Here is a 19,970-nt window from a genome sequence, read left to right on the forward strand (position 1 = left end):
AGGAGTGTGGAAATCTCGCGTACAGACGTATGACACAAGTGACATCCAATAATCTGACCACGTTCGAAGTCCGTGAGTTCCACGGAGCTCCCATTCTGCTCTCTCACGACGTCTAATGACTACTGAGGTCGCTGATATTGACTACCTGGTAGTAGGTGGCAGCACAATGCACCTAATATGAAAAATGTATGTTTTTGGTGGTGTGTGTATACTTTTGATCACATAGTGTAAGTCACAAAAGTTTGTTAGGGCCAGTTTAACACCACAGATGGGATACAGTAAGATCATTCACAGTTAAGCGTTGCCTTTCAAACTTATCTTCGGGGTCAGTTAAGGTGCAGTTCAATTAAGATTTCATTTCTTATGCAGACAGTCATACTATTGCAACGCAGTACTACATTCGGGTGTGCATCATCTAATATTTGGAATTGCATTTAGTCAGTGTGCCTGCGTAAATTTACAGGGATTTTTAAAGAAGTACTTTGGACAGTTATTCTTTCAAAGTTCAGCTTGTAATTTTATGCAGAATTCTTACTCTCTTAGTTTTATGTGTTTGAACTGCAAGACACTTACTGCGACGTCATACATTGTAGCACTTTTCACTGCACAGGACAATCCAGAATTTCACAGGCCAGCTCATTTAGTACATGCTTAGGGTTTTCAATTATTTATGGTAAAAATTAAGCGCAATACAGTTCACAATTTCTGTTGGATTTGGTGACTCTTTCTTTTATATAAGTACACCACATGCATTGTTCAGTTTCACGTTACAACACAGACACACAGGAAAGTAAAAAATAAGAACCAGTTCTCGCACAAAAATTAATAAACAAATAAATAAATAAACAAAACCGTTACAAGGTCTGTGGAGAAATGGCAGCTTATTCTTTCTCAACAGCCAAAAACGAGAGAAGATGCTTTGCTGAACGCTGAGGTCTGGAGCAAAGTCGACATTCTAAGAGGTCCGGAAGGTGCTGCATTTGGTTCCGCAGGTCAGGACTCTGGACAAAAATGGGTAGGGAAATTGACAATGCATTATTTGAGGAATCATTCGCCTCAGCAGATTTAAGGAAGTTACAAAGACACCGTCTGGACAGTCCTTCAGGCCCAACGGTACTGACCGGCCGCCGTGTCATCCTCAACCCGTAGACACCACTGGATGCGGATACGGAAGGGCATGTAGCCCGCACACCGCTCTTCCGGCCGTTTTCACTTTTCGTGCCCAGTGCCGCTAATTCTCAATCAAATATCTCCTCAGTCGGCCTCACAAGGGCTGAGTGCAGCCTGTCTGCCAAAGGCACTCGGCAGATTCGGACGGTGACCCATCCAAGTGCCAGCCAAGTCCGACAGCGCTTAACTTCGGTGATATGACGGGAAACGCTGTTACTACTGCGGCAACAGCGTTGGCTCAAGGAAATTACAGAAAACTGAATTTAGAGAGGCGAATGGAGACATGAAATCCAGTCGGTTTCAGTTCGTTGTCTGAATAACTGCGCCATGTCGCTCCCTAAATACGGATAAGAAATGTATCTTCCGCTGTCAGAATTACAATTGCCTGCATCGAGACACACCTGGGTGTGCCACCAGTATGTGCAGTGGTATGAAAAATCTGTAAAGTAACACGTGTAAGCCGTCTAACTATCTCGACTAGCTACGGAAATTTACTTCCAGTCATAACACGATCGAAGCTTTCCCCTAATGGTAGCAAATGGCAACGAACGAGAAAGGGGGAACTTGCTCGGAAGTTACACAACTGAATACTGAAAACGTCAGTGAAACTGTCAATCAGATACGGCATAACCACCAAGTGCGATAAATCGCATCTTACAGGTCCGATTTGTGCAGGGACAAATGTCCCGATCGGCTGTTACCTTCTTTGCCTGATAACGTATGAACATGTATGAATGCCTCGCTTTACGAATACGTAGTTTCAGCAGCAGGAAATTTCGGAGTAACTGCATCAGTGTCAACTTAACTTGTTTGCTGAAAATCTTTAAGAAAACCAGAAACTCTAGTAGGAAAGACATGTGCAAAGTAGCCCTGAAACAAATCAAACACAAATACAAGAGGCATACCTGATATGAAGACAAACACACGTGTCTGAAATTGATAATATCAGGGAAAAGTGGGTTCGTGGTATCTAAAGGCAATAGATAAGCGCTTTAGTTTACCAGTAGATACGATTTCGCCATGGTTGCGATAACAACGTCGAGTAACAATCTACATGCGGAGGGTCAAATATCGAGTCATCTGCTATGCCTCTACAAAAAATTTGTTTGATGTAAAAGAAGCAAAGCTAGATCCCTCCGTGTATAACTAAAACTTCAATTTTTTGCGTAAAAAACTGAAAAGCTTAGTTTTGAGACTGAAATGTAATCATTCTCATTCGATTGTCAGCAAACTAGTGCATAAAATAAATTTATTTTTACGCATCGTATAGTCTGACATCACAGATAGATAACGAAATGCTTTTCTTTTCGTTATAGCTCACACTTATTGTAGTGCGCCGAGGGAAACTAAAATAAAAGCGCTTATTTTGAAAAGTCGGCTGTAAAAAATGCCATCACTGCCCAGTTTACGGTTGGTGAATTTTCGAACATACAGTAAAATGCTGCGTACCAAATGTAGCTAACGCATCAGGGCTGTTCTTAACTCTGCAAGGAAACCCATACCTCTTCTCAATCCCGAATAAATGAGCGATATGTACTGGCGTTCGGCCGCAATGGACTACGACAAGCTGCACTCTAGACAATGTCCACTGGCTGTTTGGTGTTGAGCCTCGTATTTCCGTTTCGTATGTGGTTTATGTAGTCAGTTATAGTCAGACTTCCAGTTAACATCCCAGTCCGCTGCAGAGTGAAAATCTCATTCTGGATCCCAGTCATAGTTATTCTCATTTTAAAAGCAGGGACAGGCATTCGCAGATCCAAGTTCCGGATCAAACTTCCGCAAAGTGGGCAACAGGGAATTGAAAAACGACTTATCCTCGTCACCAAGGGATGAGAAGGAACTGAAGACCTATCCAGGAATATCCGTTATTTAGCTTCAAGGTCAGGTTTCACACTTCTTACTTTTGTAGAATTCATGTGCCTGCTCAAGTCAGTTCAAGTGTCGCCACTGTTGACTTCTGCCAGAGATAATTCCAAGAGAAGTACCACATCCTTATTCAGTTTTCCTGTGTATTTGAAATTGACTCTCTTGCTTCTAAAACAAGTGACAAGGATCTCAGTTAGTCATCATACAAGTACTTCAATCTCTTTACTGCTTCTGAACCGAGTATCTCCATTTTCTTTGTATATTTCCGACAACAGTCCCTCTTCTTTCGCCACTTCTGTTGAGTCCACTGGTGCACAAAAAAAAAAAAAAAAAAAAAAAAAAAAATGAAAGAAAGAAAGAAACAGAAATTTACCACCAACTTCGAAATGTTTAACGTCGTTAAATAATGACTAAAAATTGATGATAATTTTATATATTTATCTCTTCGGCTTTAGGTATTTAGCCACTTGTCACTTAGTTGAGCTTTGGTGTGCATAGAGAACTGGCAGCTCAACAGCCAGCGACATAGTGAGAACAGTGTGCTGTGCGATTTCTGGCTGAGTGCGTGAAAAGTGTCTGCCTCAGCCCACAGGGAAGGAATGGAAGAACATTGCAAACGAATTCCAAACCCACGGGAATGTACCGAACTGCACAGGGGCAATCGATGGTAACCACGTACGGTTGGTGACGCCAAAAACGAGTGGGTTATTGTTTTACTATTACAAGGACCTCTTCTCCACAGTTCTTCCAGCAGTGGCCGACTCAGATTATAGATACGTTTTTGTCGATATTGGCTCGTTTGGAAAAGATTCAGGCGGAGAAGTGTCAAACAAATGGCTCCTGGTCGAGCGGTCAATGAAAGTGAAATTCGATTCGCTGCTGGCATAACAAAACTACCTTGTGTTTTGCATAATTACATATGTGAGAGAGATGGGCACCAAGCTGAGGACGCATTTACTATGAAAGGATCAGAGTCTGCCACAAACATGGATGAAAGAAGTACAAATGTGTCAACAATAATAGACAGAGATGTAACTGCAAATTATATTGTAAGTGAGGCTAGTAAAGTGCTTTGATAAGACAGCAAAAAGGGCAATCATAAGCTTTTTCCTTTAAACGTACAATTTTGTTAATTTGATTGTTATTAGCGGTAGTTGTAACTCTAAATTTGCCTGAGGTACAATGCAAAACCTAATCTGCTACTGTTGATTCTTTCTCACACCATCTAGAAATCCATTTTAGAGCAGCGCTTACTGAAAGTGGCACTTTTAATGTTCTACTTTTACTGATGTATGGCTTTCTCCAATAACCTGGTCCGCCTCCATAGCTAAGTGGCCTTCGGTCAGAGGGTTAACTGCCCTCCATAATAAAAAAAACTGAGTTAATGAGTCAACGATGAGCTTGAACCAGCGTCATAGGATGTCCGCCCGGAAGAAATACAACGAACATTAACTAAAAATGCGATCAACAAAAAGAAAGTGGTTTGTGCGGCAGGATGCCAAGGGAGGGGTCCGGGTTCGATCCCCGTTTGGGGAGGGATGTTGCGGTGTCTTCATCATCTTTTCATCCTCATCTACACTCAAGCGGCCGAAGTAGCGTCAACTAAAAAAAAAATTGCACCAGGTGACCGGTCTACTAGACAGGAGGTCCTAGACACACGCTCATTTGATTTCATTTCCAATAACGTGATTGCCCAACGCGATTATGTGGCTTAATTGATCGGATGGAAAGGAATCGATATCATTACTGCCGATTCTTCACGAACCGAGAGTTGAAACAGTAACTTTAGCCACGACTTGTAAGAAACTGTAACGCATGCTGCCACCCATTCTTGTCATTGCATTTGCTGTGCATGCTTACAGTCAAATAATTAACAAGTTACATATTTGTCCTCATATCAACATTAAGTATATTAGTCATGTTTCCCTGTATCCAATCATCGATCAATAGCTCAGAAATCACATTATTGAGAATTTTCGTAAATACGAGGGTTGGAACTTTAATAGTGGCAACTACTTATTTACAGCTTGTACTTACGAGGGCTCAAGTCAGGGGAGTGCAGTAGGTGGTATAGCACTTAGCAGCCCCATCAGTCAAACAAATCAGTAACAGCTTGCACTGTACGTGCTTGAGTATTGTCGTGCAAGATGATGGTCAGGTCCTGCAGAAAGTGTTATCACTTGTCTCTACGATGTTCATTTTTGGAACACAACCTACGACCAGCTTAGAGACAGAAGTGATGACACTTTCTGCAGGACCTGATCATCATTTTTCAGGACAATGCTCAAGCACGTACAGTACAAGATGTTACTGATTTGTTTGACTGATGGGGCTGCTAAGTGCTATACCACCTACAGAACTCCCCTGACTTAAGCCCTCGTAAGTTCAACTCGATTTCTAAACTGAAGGAAACACTTCATGGCATTCGCTTCAGAACTGCTACAAATTCGTCAGGCAATAGACCACGCCGCTCTGTCAACACAACTGGCACTGCTAAGAGTATCCTACGAGTTCCACATCGCTGGCAACGGGCTATACACAATGCTGGTGACTACTTAGAACGTCAGTAAAACTCTGAAAGACGTAGCTATGTTGTACGAGCTGTAATTAAATAGTTGCCACTATTAAAGTTCCAACCCTCGTATTTTATCTATCTTTCCCTTAGATCCAATCATGTTTTAAATCTAGTTATTGGATTCCATCATAACTGCAGTTCAATTAGTGTTTTTGCTAGACTGTGTCAGAAGAATGCCGGCCGAAGTGGCCGTGCGGTTAAAGGCGCTGCAGTCTGGAACCGCAAGACCGCTACGGTCGCAGGTTCGAATCCTGCCTCGGGCATGGATGTTTGTGATGTCCTTAGGTTAGTTAGGTTTAACTAGTTCTAAGTTCTACGGGACTAATGACCTCAGCAGTTGAGTCCCATAGTGCTCAGAGCCATTTTTTGTCAGAAGAAGCAAGATATGGCAATAATAAAAATTTAGTTTCTCAAAACTTTTCACTTTGATGAATTTCTAAATAAAAATGTGTAACCTATTTGGGGAAAGTGTATCGCTAATTCTGTAGTAATTTCGACCGATCTTGTAACCCAGAGAATTAGTTAAGAATGGAAAGATGAAAGTAAATACCAACAGATCCTCTCTCTCTCAACTTGGCTCTGCGAAATCAAGAAGCAATTGACAGCAAATATCATGCTATGCCATATGTTTTTTGGTTTTATCTTTCTGTTCATCGATTCACATGTCCCAAATACAAGGCCTCTTCTATTCCTTCATTTTCAAAATCTTTTTGTCAGTTTTCTCAATGTTGTGTCGGCTGCTGTGGGTGTCAGCAAGGATACTAACAAGGAAGGGGAGAAGTTGAACGTTAATTAATCACTTTATTTCTAAAAAGAAAATAAACGTAACTTAATTTGCTTACTGTGCCTCCTACATGCAAGTAATTTTCCCTATTTCCTTTTTCCCTACTCACATAACGCAGGCTAAGTATCAGCTTCCTATTATTCACTACTGATGCTCTCGAAGTCTGCTACCGAACTGGGGCCGTCCAGAGCCCTATTCTATATTGTTCATACCGATCAGTGCAGTAGGTTAGTCTCAGTAGTAACGCCATCTTCAGTTCTTTATCCGAATTTCCTATTCAGTAAGCATCTGAGGCCTGTTACCGAACGGAGCGTACCTCCATGAATTTGAAAGGAACGACGAAAAACAGAAAAAATGACGAATTTTTCGGATGTTTCTATTGATGTATTTGTACAATGTGGTACTACACTCCACTCCTAAGTCATATTCCGAAACGTAAAATCCAAAACAATACGTCGATGTGAATGAGAATAAAATGACATAATGTGACATTTATGACAGATTCCAGACCACAGTGAATATTCTATCGTTATCATACATTAATGGAAGCCCGTGGTCAGCGAAATTTGAACAGTATAACTTACTCTAACCAAACTTTTCGGTACTGTGAAGAATGGCATGCTTGTGTCGGCTGCTAGCCGCCTCGAGTTCGTGCCGCTGTGGCGCTGCAGTGCGCATGCCTGGATCTGAGGCAGATTGGTTTTTATGGTTGGCGTGAGGAGAACTGACAACAGTGTTTCGATTCGCTAGGACCCTTCGGCATCGCTTTCGAAATGCGTACTGAATAATGTTGGGTCTCTGTTTCGAAAACAAGATCGTTCGGTGCGCTCGGCAAAATGGCGGAAAGATAACAGCATAGGGCGCCAGCGATGGGCGACTGGATAAGTCATTGTTGACAGGGGGCAGCTGACGTTCCGCAAATATTCCGTTCGTATGTCCCCAGCCTCAACACCGATGTTTGCTGGTCGAATGCGTCCACATTCACACTTGACAGACGACTGAAAAGCCGTTTCCTACAACGTGCTGCTTGTAAGAAATTTTGTCCAGTAGGGTGTAGTGGAACACAACCGGATTTTGCTGCCTAGCATTGCCTTAGCTCGCAGGAGGTCAAAGCTCTCCAAGCTCTCCGCTGACGCTTACATAGTCCTGTACTTTCTCGCTTTGGCGAAGGGCCTCGTTCTAGCAGTAAGGTGCGACGCATGACTGAATGTCTGTGAAGAAATAAGTGACTTACACCGAGAGTGCAGTAATTATGTGATACACTAAAGCCGCCCATCCGCCCATTCCAAAGTGGCTGCGCCTTTTCCACTTTCCGCACGGAGTAGCCGCGCGGTTAGAGGCGCCATATTACTAATCGTGCGGCCCCTCCCGCCGGAGGATCGAATCCTCCCCAGCCGGCCGAAGTGGCCGTGCGGTTAAAGGCGCTGCAGTCTGGAACCGCAAGACCGCTACGGTCGCAGGTTCGAATCCTGCCTCGGGCATGGATGTTTGTGATGTCCTTAGGTTAGTTAGGTTTAACTAGTTCTAAGTTCTAGGGGACTAATGACCTCAGCAGTTGAGTCCCATAGTGCTCAGAGCCATTTTTTTTTAATCCTCCTCTGGGCATGGGGTGAGTGTTGTCCGTAGCGTTAAGTTAGTTTAAGTAGGGTGTAAGTCTAGGGAGCGGTGGTCTCAGCAGTTTGGTCCCTTAGGAATTCACACATATTTCAACATCTTCCCACTTTATTACGACGGTAATATAAATAAATACGATTTTTGAGTCGAAAATTAAGCATCATGTGACCTCCATATTGAAATGTATTTCATGTTCTGCTTGTGAGTAACGCAATTCCATAAGAAATACGATATTTCACTGTACTTCGTACATTCTCTGGAAGTTTGGCAAAATTATTCTCGCAGATAAAGCTGCCCATCAGCAGATGTAGTGAGAAAGGTCTGCTATGTCATGCTCTATAGTTGTCTGAAGCCCCTCTTCACTGTATGAAGAGTGCATGTCCCTGGCTTTTAAGTGAGATTGTTGACTGCCCTGTGAAGAAATCGACTTTTGAATATTTTATTTTGCTGTTCTTCTCTTAATATTTGACTGCAGTTACCACGTCACACTTTCTGCAGTTAGTAAACTATTTTATTTTTAGAAGGAAATTTTGATTCAGCAGTGTGCGCTAATGCGAAACTTTCTGGCAGGTTTAAACTGTGCCCGTACCGTGGCTAGAGCTTGGGCGTTTGGAAGGTGGGTACTGGCGGAAGTGAAGCTGTGAGGAGAGCTCGTGCGTCGTGTTTGGGTAGCTCAGATGGTGGATCACTTGCCCGCGGAAGTTCGAGTCTCCGTCCGGCTCAGTGTTTTATTTTTCTCGCTGTATTTACAGATCTGCTGATATGCTTTGTCATCCTGGAATAGTCAACATGGCTACAAGTAAATATTTATATGTATGAAATGATAATTAAATACCCTAGCTGCAAGCAGGCGTTGGTACACTTCATTGGGGACATGTTGAAAATGTGTGCCCCGACTGGGACTCGAACCCGGGATCTCCTGCTTACATGGCAGACGCTCTATCCATCTGAGCCACCGCGGGCACAGAGGATAGTGCGTCTGCAGGGACTTATCCCTTGCACGCTCCCCGTGAGATCCACATTCCCAACATGCCCACAACACTACATTCGTAGTGCGCCTAATAGATGTTTGCCCATCATTACTCGTGGCAGATTAATCTACCAAGTCCCGCACGAGTTCGGGCATAGCGTGTGCGTTCGCACAAGAAGGTCAAAGGCCGGGAACCCATATTTTTAACTATATATGACGGTAGTATCTGTTCCCGAAAGAACAGTTACCGTCGATGACCATGCAGCTTTGCTAGAAATGAAATGATAATTAAATAGACACCCTAGCTGCAAGCAGGCGTTGATACACTTCATTGGGGACATGTTGAAAATGTGTGCCCCGACTGGGACTCGAACGCGGGATCTCCTGCTTACATGGCAGACGCTCTATCCATCTGAGCCACCGCGGGCACAGAGGATAGTGCGTCTGCAGGGACTTATCCCTTGCACGCTCCCCGTGAGATCCATCTAAATTACAAGTCAATATGAACAAGTTTTAAATTAGGTTAATATTTTGCGAGAGAGAGAGATCGCGATAATGTCTCTCTAAGTAGCTTTCGCCTTCAAAGTGGCGCCAGTTTCAGTTCTCACGCGTCTGCTTTTGTTCCTTCCGCTGCTTTAAACTTTTCTCCAAATCATTTTCGGTGAGGCAACACAAAAGACCGCCCTTTTTACCTTTCTGCGCAGCAAAGGGATAGTGGGCAATAATCAGTTCAACAATTGTCACTGAATGCAACACTGTTGATGAAACGTTATATCCTAAGCACATACATTTCAAAGTCGAAGAAAGGCGTGCACAAGTACGCACGGTTCTGTTGTGTTGCGGTAGTAGACCTTCTGTGACTCACACCGAAAAATTCGAAGTACTCACTTCGATATTCCCGTAGTAGTCGTTCGTCAGAAGTTTCCAGTATGCTGGGTCCATACATATATCAAGAGAAACAGCACAATCTTTGCGCCTTCTCTGCGTCTTGCGAGTAAGTGTGAACTTGTTGAAAGGTTAACACATATGCAGCAAGAGTGGGGGGGGGGGGGGGGGGGAGGATAATAGGGACGATGTATGGTTTATGGTTTGTAAGGGCAGTGCAGCACCGGTAAGTAGCTCTGACGAGATGTAGCAGCGTTAGTTTATTGCCGGTCGAGTATTAATTTGTGCTGCATGACAAAAGTTAGAATTCACCATTTCTTTAAATCTAGAGAAGATTAGGAAAGGAACAAAAACTCAAAATGTGACGAACATAATGACACTAAGGTTTGCTATTGTAGGTCATCGTGTGGTTCTATTACATACTTAGCAAATGGGAAGCTGATAAAAAGTATTATCGCTGGAAATCTGAACCGCAGCCAAATGCTGTAGGATTTATCAGTTTACTGTTGGCCTGGGAGGCATCTATCTAATATTTCACAAACCGAGTTAAGCATCCAGTTGCTAAGAAACAGAGAAAGTACATACTTCGAGATAAAAGAACAAACAAACATCATAGTACGACAAGCTTGAGAAAAATAATGAGACTGACAACATTGCGATCGATCTGGCAACGCTGTGTTGTTCTGCTTGTGTAGACCTGTGTGTTCATCCCTCTAGATGCTCAGTTAGAGAATCAGCTCCGTACAGCCATTATGTGATTTTTGAGAAGGCCATCGGGGAAGTTGTGTTTAGTTCAAATGGTCCAAATGGCTCTGAGCACTATGGGACTTAACTGCGGAGGTCATCAGCCCCCTTGAATTTAGAACTACTTAAACCTAACTAACCTAAGGACATCACACACATCCATGCCCGAGGCAGGATTCGAACTTGCGACCGTAGCGGTAGCGCGGTTCCAGACTGACGCGCCTAGAACCGCTCGGCCACGCCGGCCGGCTGTGTTTAGTTGTGTGTTACGAAAACGGAGCAATCGAATTTAGAGCAAGGTTATGCAATCAAGTTTTGTGCTAAACTTCAAAAGTTGAAACAGGTCTTTGAGGAACATTCCTTATCATGAGCAATCATTTTTGGAAGGCCGAAAACACGTTTTTCTTTTCCAGAAATTGAAAAATGTCTTAAAAGGACGTCATTTTGGGATACTGGAGAACATTCAACAGAATGTGACCGACATATTAAAGGCCCCACCAGCTGAAACTTGTCAGCACTGCTACCAAGACTGGAAACAACGACTCCGACGATATACAGCTGCCGAAGGGAACTGCTTTGAAGGGGCAGTATTGTTGTTTGAAAAAGTAAAAACTTCGGTAGATAAAAATTCAGATTTATATCTTTTCTCTCACATTAGTATGTTAAGAAATCGTGAATAAAATCTAAGGTTTTGATAGACGTCTAACGCTTCACTGCTGAAACAGCTGGTTTTCTTTTTAGATGGATTCGAGATATGTGAGAGTCGTCCAATAAGTAATTCACGACATATTTTTAAAAAAGCGATTAATATACGTAGACAGTCGTCCTTGTTGGTGCTCCACATTTGATGTTTGTTCCGTGCGCCGGTGAAGTTTCGAACCGTTCTGGCAGATGGCAGAGCCGTAGTACAGCGTCAAAATGGCGTCTACATACGACTCACGTTATAAGCAGCGTACTGTTATTGAATTCTTGTGCGCAGGAAAAGAAACCGTGGTGAACATCCATAAACGTTTGTGTGCAGTGTAAAGAAAGTTACAGCCTCAGGAAATGCAGAAACAAAGCTCGATGATCATCCACTCTCGGGACGTGCCGTCACAGCCACCGTTCCAGACATGCTGAATCGTGCGGATGCCATTATTCGTGCTGACCGGCGCATCACAACTCGACAGGTGGCTCTGCAGTTGTCTGTCAGCATTGGAAGCGCGTCTGCAATGATGGAACCCGGGTGCACACCACCAAATTGGGTTGGATGGTTCAAATGGCTCTGAGCACTATGGGACTTAACATCTATGGTCATCAGTCCCCTAGAACTTAGAACTACTTAAACCTAACTAACCCAAGGACAGCACACAGCAAATTGGGTTGGACATATGGCCTCATCCACCCTACAGTCCAGACCTGGCACCCTCGGACTTCCATCTCTTTGGGCCGCTTGCAGATCCTCTGCACACTTTGAAGATGACGAGTGTGTCAGTCATGCAGTGAGAACATGGCTAAGACTACAAGACAAGAGCTTTTACCAGCAGGGAATACATGACCTTTCACAACGTTGGGTACGGCCATGGGACGTGATGGTGACTACGTAGAAAAATAGGACATAGACAAGGCATATTGATGTATATAGTCACCAGATTCTGACTCTTAACAATAAATATGTTCTGACAAAAAAATGTGGTGCATTACTTATTGAACTACCGTCGTAATTTAAAAACTGCTAAATACGGCCCACAGCGTACGCTACAGAATGATAAAATCAAATATGGTGTCTTTTCAGTTAGTTCTCCATCAGCCAATAATCTCACAGATAACTGATATAGTTGTGTACGACTGCTAAAAATTGTAGGTATCGAAACCTAATTTGGTCTGCGATAACTGATAGGCAAAATAACTTTTTCGTGTCTCTAGTCTGGACGTTTCCATAATCAAACAATGCTATCACGTAGAATACAATAATCCCTATGCGAGTCTTACTTCATTCAAATGTTGCACTTTTTCCAGAATATGAAGCTGCTGTTATTACATCAGTTTACACGTTATTAATTAAAAGTGTTCTATGGTTTAACACATTTCTGAATAGTAAATTCCTTCCAGTCACTGATAGTGCTGATTTAATTACAGCCTTACATACTAGATAACAGAACACGATTTGATGTCTTTATTGGTTCGTTACGCTGTCGAAGTACCTCCTTTAGGGCCAAAATTAGGAACTAGTTAGTCTATCCCGTGAAATATACGCAAAACAGAGTACTAAATAATGAAACTAGAGAAATGAAGAAAATAAACGTGGTATCTTTACAAAATAAGCATCGGCCGTGAAACACGTAATGAAGAGAACCTTTGAAGTTCTGGCTGTCTTAAAAGGACGTCATTTTGGTATACTGGAGAACATTCAACAGAATGTGACCGACATCTTAAAGGCACCACCAGCTGAAGCCTCTCACCGCTGCTGCCAAGAATGCTGGAATCTGGAAGGCACTAAACAAACCACCTACAGGCACCACAATATAGAGAGATACTTGCAATAAATGCAGCTACCCCATAGACTCTAACCTCTTCGAATGTGCACTACTACAAACCACACTTCATATGTACACCTGACCACACTGTAGGCCGCAAATTCCCTATAGAGGACCTTATGGCAGCAAAGCCAAATGCAATTGACGTCGCCAGTTTCTGGGTAAGAAACGTTTGGCTCGAACTTAAAACCACGATGTAGTTCCTGTTTTTATATTCAATGTACTGCCCTTTTTGGGCATTTGTGTAATGGTAGGTCCTTTCAGACAGACGAACATGCAGGGATGCGGCGTACGCCAGATTTGGGGGACCCAGTTCTACATGATATTGAGACAGTCCACCTAGCACAAGTTCCAGATCTGGTGTACGCACAATCCGCCGCTTCCCTCCACGTTTGCCTGTCTGAAAGAACCCATGATCACACAAACGCCCAAAAAGGGCTGGAAACGTTGAGTGATGTTGTTGGTATCTGTGAGGGTACTTGCTGTGGTCTAGCCGTGCTACCCTTGACCGTTTCCATCTGCTTAGCCGTACACAAACAGCATCCCGCTTGTTTCCGGCATGAATACCGGATTACTCTGCTTTCTGAACACACGCGTGTAGGACCCTTTTCCCCCATTTACAGTCAGGAGACTACACTGCAGTTTGCCGATTCACTTCCAGTCACGAATCTGCCCCTGCAGTTACATATGAAGGGCTTATTTAAATAAAAATGGACTTGTACCACTATTGAAATAAGCCCTTCATATAAAGGGTGGCGCGGTTAAAACTCTTAGTGGAAATATCTGGGACGCTATAACCGGAATGAAAAAGGTTCTAGCAAAAGTTGTTCGTCTCGGAAGGGGACATCCAATGACACGAACCCCCTGCCACACCCCGACGGGTGGGATGGTGATCAGCTTTGAAATCTTCGATAGCAACCCAATTCTTATTGCGCATTCGGATTCTGCGGCAAAATACGTAACTTTTGTATAGAACAGTTTTATTGTTGCATGATAGATGGCGCTGTAATGGTTACAGATCAAAGTGAGTTACAAACCGTTGAAAAGTTGAAAGAACCCGTCGCTTATACTAAACCTCCAGAAACGTCACGGTCAGCAGGTGAATCCGTAGGTTGTGCTATAAGGGGCATACGGTACAACTGGCCACGCTTTCCCACCCGAGTTTTGCTGTAAGGAAGCCAGTCCTTGCTTGAACTGGCTTAGTGAGCTGACACATATGAATTCTTCCTACCTGTTATGTGGAGGTGCTCTCGTAGTTTTGTGTCCCCTTGGAGAGCTGTAGCAGCGCCATCGGATTCTGAAAGTGCAATACTACTGTCTGTGTTTTGTGCAATAAAGCGGGATGAAGTTTTTTTGTCCAAATAATTTTTACATGGGATACCATTATGGTGCATTTATTTAAGGAACTTTTAAAATGAACTTCTTCACATTGATTGTAAGCTAACTATTAACGGTACGAGATCACGGTCTACCGCATAACTAGATCGAAAGGAAACCTGCTCACGACTGCCAACTATGGCGCACAGTCTGCAGCTTGAGCACACAACCGCTATAGTCTGTACAGGATCGTACCTCTTCGGTTATGCCAAAGTTATTGATTTATTTATTAATATCAACGTTTCGTGCCATTTTAAAATTACTGAAAGATAGTATTCATTACCCGTAGACTCCTTCTAATGTCTCAGTGGCAAAAGGCAGCTTTTGTCAGCAAATATTTATTAACAACAATTATTTGATTCGCGCCAGTATAAATGTACTTTCCCTATGTATCTCTTTGCTGACGTCACAAGCTATTTGTGCATCGGAACCTCATCCCACTGGCTCTGAAAGCACCAAATGGCCAACCAACTCTGCTAGGCAGCGTGGGAACGCACTGCTCGCTCCTTACTCCGTACATACCGCAGTGCTGATACATTCACTTCACGTATGCGAAATAGCAAAACTGGAAATAAAGTAAAATGCGCTCTTATCTGCAAATAAAGGGTACCTTACCAAGTGACAGGGGAATGTTCGATATGTTAACCATTATCTGCGATACAGCTTGTTCTATTGAAATAACTGTCTGTAATGAAACTTCCTGGCAGATTAAAACTGTGTGCCCGACCGAGACTCGAACTCGGGACCTTTGCCTATCGCGGGTAAGTGCTCTACCATCTGAGCTACCGAAGCACGACTCAGGCCCGGTACTCACAGCTTTACGTCTGCCAGTATCTCGTCTCCTACCTTCCAAACTTTACAGAAGCTCTCCTGCGAACCTTGCAGAACTAGCACTCCTGAAAGAAAGGATATTGCGAAGACATGGCTTAGCCACAGCCTGGGGGATGTTTCTAGAATGAAATTTTCACTCTGCAGCGGAGTGTGCGCTGATATGAAACTTCCTGGCAGATTAAAACTGTGTGCCGGACCGAGACTCGAACTCGGTAGAGCAGTCGGTAGGGCACTTGCCCGCGAAAGGCAAAGGTCCCGAGTTCGAGTCTCGGTCGGGCACACACTTTTAATCTGCCAGGAAGTTTCATATCAGCGCACACTCCGCTGCAGAGTGAAAATCTCATTCTGGAACTGTCTGTAATGCACGGAAGGCGAACATACGTCGCAGCCCGTGATCAGACCGTCGCTGTAGGTGCAACACGTCTAGGTGCAAGAATGTAGTAGTTCCATGGTGTCAAGAGTGACTGGCCGCACTGAAAACAGCAGACAAGGAAGTGACAGCATGAAGCGGTCACGGTTCACTTTACTGCAAACATTCAAACCACAGACATCGTTTCCTACGTGTGAACGATGTTGACGTTTGCAGAGAGCAGCTATCGTTGCTTCATACTTCGTGTTGAACAGGCTTGTAGGAGAAGCTCGTCGATGGAATTCGAACCTGTTCCCTCAGAGGAATGTTCCTTCTGCAACGAAGTTTTGCACCATTATCCAACTGTTTACTGCAACTGGAAGTGTTCAGACAACAGGTGAATCGGCATAATAATATACTGCTGAGCAGTATTTGAAAGACGAAACGAGACCTTAGACCTGGATGAGATTTACGCACAGTTAGCACTAGCCAATCGGCGCATAGCGCTCGACTGGAAGAAGACGTGGCCTAACTGTAATGCCTACACTTACTTTCCATAAGATGGACGTAAGTGTAGGGCAACTAAATACAGACAACAGTAAACTAGTAATGCAAGAGATCCGTAAAACGGTGGAGGAGAGGAGACTGGATGTACTCTATCTACAGGAGCCATACTCCTTTGCTGGAAGATCGCTTTCGCGGCAGGTAAGAAGCTTTGGTGATGAACCAAAAGCTCAGCTAGTTGTCACCAACAAAGACTGCGTATGTAAGGATAACTGATCATTTTATATCACATAAGTTGCTATGAAACGTACAGTTCGGCTTTAGAAGTTGTTTAACAACTGAAAATGCTATATTCTCTTTTCCCTGTGCGGTACTGGATGGGTTAGACAAAAGGTTTCGAACGCTAGGCATATTTTTTTATTTAACTACGGCGGTTGATTGTGTTGATCATAAACTATTGTTCCAGAAGCTGGACCATTACAGAATAAAGGGTGCAGCTCACAATTGGTTCACCTCTTTAAGACAGCAAAAGGTCATTGTTCACATTATAGAGAATGGCTGTGATGCAGGGCCTGAGTGGGGTAAGGTCAAGTTGCGGGTGCCCCAGGGATCAGTGTTGGGGCCACTCCTCTTGCTTATTTATATAAATGATACGCCCTCTACTACTACAGGTAACTCTAAAACATTTCTGTTTGCTGATGACACTAGCTTGGTAGTAAAGGATGTTGTGTGCAACATTGGCTTGGTATCAAATAGTGCAGTTCATGACATAAGTTCATGGCTTGTAGGAAATAAATTAACACTAAATCACAGTAAGGCTCAGTTTTTATAGTTTCTAACACACAATTAAACAAAAGCCGACGGTTTAATTTCACAGAATGGACATATTATTAGTGAAACTGAATAGCTCAAATTTCTAGGTGTTCAGATAGATAGTAAACTGTCGTGGAAAGCCCATGCTCAGGATCTTGTTCAAAGACTTAATGCTGCCATTTTTACTATTCGAACGGTATCTGAAGTAAGTGACCGTTCGATACGAAAATTAATCTACTGTGGTTATTTTCATTCGCTTATGTCATATGGTATTATATTTTGGGATAGCTCTCCCTATTCTAAAAGGCTTTTTTGGCTCAGAAACGGGCGGTTCGGGCAATAAGTGGTGTAAGTTCGTGAACCTCTTGTCGACCCCTGTTCACTACTCTGGGTATTTTGACATTGGCTTCTTTACTTACGTTTCTTGTTAACAATATCAGGTTATTCTCAAGAAAAAGCTGCTTTCACACACTTAATACTCGGCAGATATTCAAACAGCATTTGGATCGGACTTCCTAAATTCTTGTGCAGTAAGGTGGCCAGTATACTGCTGTATCCACTTTCAATAAGCTGCCACAAGAATTCAAAAATCTTAGCAGTAATACAAGCGCTTTCAAATCGAAACTGAAGAGCTTCCTCATGGGTCACTCCTTCTATTGTGTTGAGGAGTTCATTCAAAAATTAAGCTGATCCTCATGTTATATTGTTAACTGCGTTTACTGAAACTTATGGCTTGATTTTGTGGGTTCATAATAATTTTATTTTTATCTGTTATTACTTTTAGGTTGTAATTTCATGTAAAGCCACGTTCCATGACTTTGGATATTTGCTCCTCAATTTGGTCCTAAGGAACTTAACATGTAAACAAATAAATAAATAAACGCGCGATATCTTTGTTACCTACGTGGTGCCGGAAAGCCATGATTAAGACTGCTCCGAATAAGTCCACATATTTACTGTTAAAAAGCCAACTTCTGAGAAACCCGACCGTCAGAATCGATAGCTCACCAATTCAAATGGCTCTAAGCACTTTGGGACTTAACATATAAGGTCATTAGTCCCCTAGACTTAGAGCTACTTAAACCTAACTAACCTAAGGAGATCATACACATCCATGCCCGAGGCAGGATTCGAATCTTCGACCATACCAGCAGCGCGGTTCCAGACTGTACCGCCTAGAACCAGTCGTCCACAACGGCCAGCTCTCACCACTTCTGTGGGGGTTGAGAGGCCCGATATCTAGGCGTCGTCATTGACAAGAGATGGAACTTTGCCACACATATTGAGACCGTAAGTGAGAGATCGATGGAGGTACTGAACAGTCTTATTTGTATTGGAGATAAAAGATTTCACCTTCCGGCCAATCCGATCCAACTGTATCACAACAGTATCCTCACCTCGATTGTGGGTTAAGGCTCCAGAGTCTGGACGCACAGGCTCACGAGGGTCGCGCCCGCCGTGTCTGTGCAGAGAGTGCAGCAGAATATGCTGATGAGGTCAATTGGGGCATATAGAACCAGTCCAGGTGGGTCCCTGCTAGTGATAATGGGGCTCTGCCCCGTTGTCATTAAAATACGGCAACAGGCGCCCTAGTACAGGGTAAAGAGGGGGGAAATTAAAAAGACGGCAGAAATTATGGGGGTCCAGGTAGGGGATAAAATTTCGATCAGATGACAAGGGAGGGAATTACGGCAAGAGACCTTGGAGACTGACAGAACGGGACGCAGGACATTTCCATTTTTTCCCAAGTAGCTCGGAACGACTGTAATTCACGTATTATCAACCAGGCAGATGTCTGTTGCACTTCCTCACAGGACACGGGCCCAATCCGACATACCTATGTCTGTCTGGAAAGCGTGGAAAGCGGGCGGTGCCTTCGAACAACTGTGGAGCCTGAGGGAGCACATCAGACCACGTGGTCTATGAATGCCCCCCATATGTGGCAGCCGACTTGTGGCGACAATTGAATCCGCCATCGTGGAATAGGAGGCAGATGCGTCTCAGACCAAAGGATATTGCACTATTTTATTAAAATAGTTAGTCACAGATGTAGTTTAATAGAAACAGACTTTTTGAAACTAACATTTCAGGATCCTGCAGCGATAGTAGAGTTTCTAGGGCCAACCCAGTGTCAGGGGCATACCCACTGGGGTTAGCTCGGTGGGCACGGCCACAAAAGTAGGTTTTTACTTGTGCTGGCACATCTGTTATGCTGCAGTAGTGTGTAGTATAGTAAAATAGTAGGAACGACTTGTAGTTCCCAGTAGAGCAAATAATGAACTCAGCTTGTCCATTAGAATTAAGAAACAGTACTGTATAATAATCTGCCTGCGTAATTGTAGTAAATTGTAGGACCCATTAATTAGTTTGGTGTTGGATTGTGTTGTATGATGAACATTGTTATGAATAAAGAATTTTTTTCAACCGCAGCCCTCCCCCTCCTACACATAAGATGCTGGAGCAGCTTCTAATTTCAAGAACAGACTATGGCTGAGGACACTACCAGACCCAGGATGCCCAAAAGAAAGTCCCTGAGTGAAAGAGGAAAGATGCCGCAAGAGCCAGCAAATTTAAAGAGTTTCTGAGGTTGGCCACCGAAGCTCAAACGCGCTGAAACAGTGGACGTAGCTATCCAAACTGAGCTTCAAACTCCAACTGGAGCCCTCTTCTCTTCTCCCACAGATGGGGATACAGTCCAGCAGATGACTGGGAACGGCAAACACGGCGTCCTGTGGTGGTGGGCTGACTGTCGTGATGCAGAGAAATGAGGTACAGAATGGCCAACTTCAGGGCACCACGATCACTAGTACAAATCCAACAGCTCCTGTGCAACTTGCACGACTGGAGGGGCCGCCTCTTATGGCCACCATTTGCGGCACGTGGTCCGGGTAGCTCACAAACACGGGACCTTGTCAAGAACGTTTTTGAAAGGCGAAATGAGTGCTGTGCGGGATGAGCGACAGGTAGTTCGG

This window comes from Schistocerca nitens, chromosome 4 (assembly GCF_023898315.1).
Source record: "Schistocerca nitens isolate TAMUIC-IGC-003100 chromosome 4, iqSchNite1.1, whole genome shotgun sequence".
In the NCBI taxonomy this organism is placed as follows: Eukaryota; Metazoa; Arthropoda; class Insecta; order Orthoptera; family Acrididae; genus Schistocerca; species Schistocerca nitens.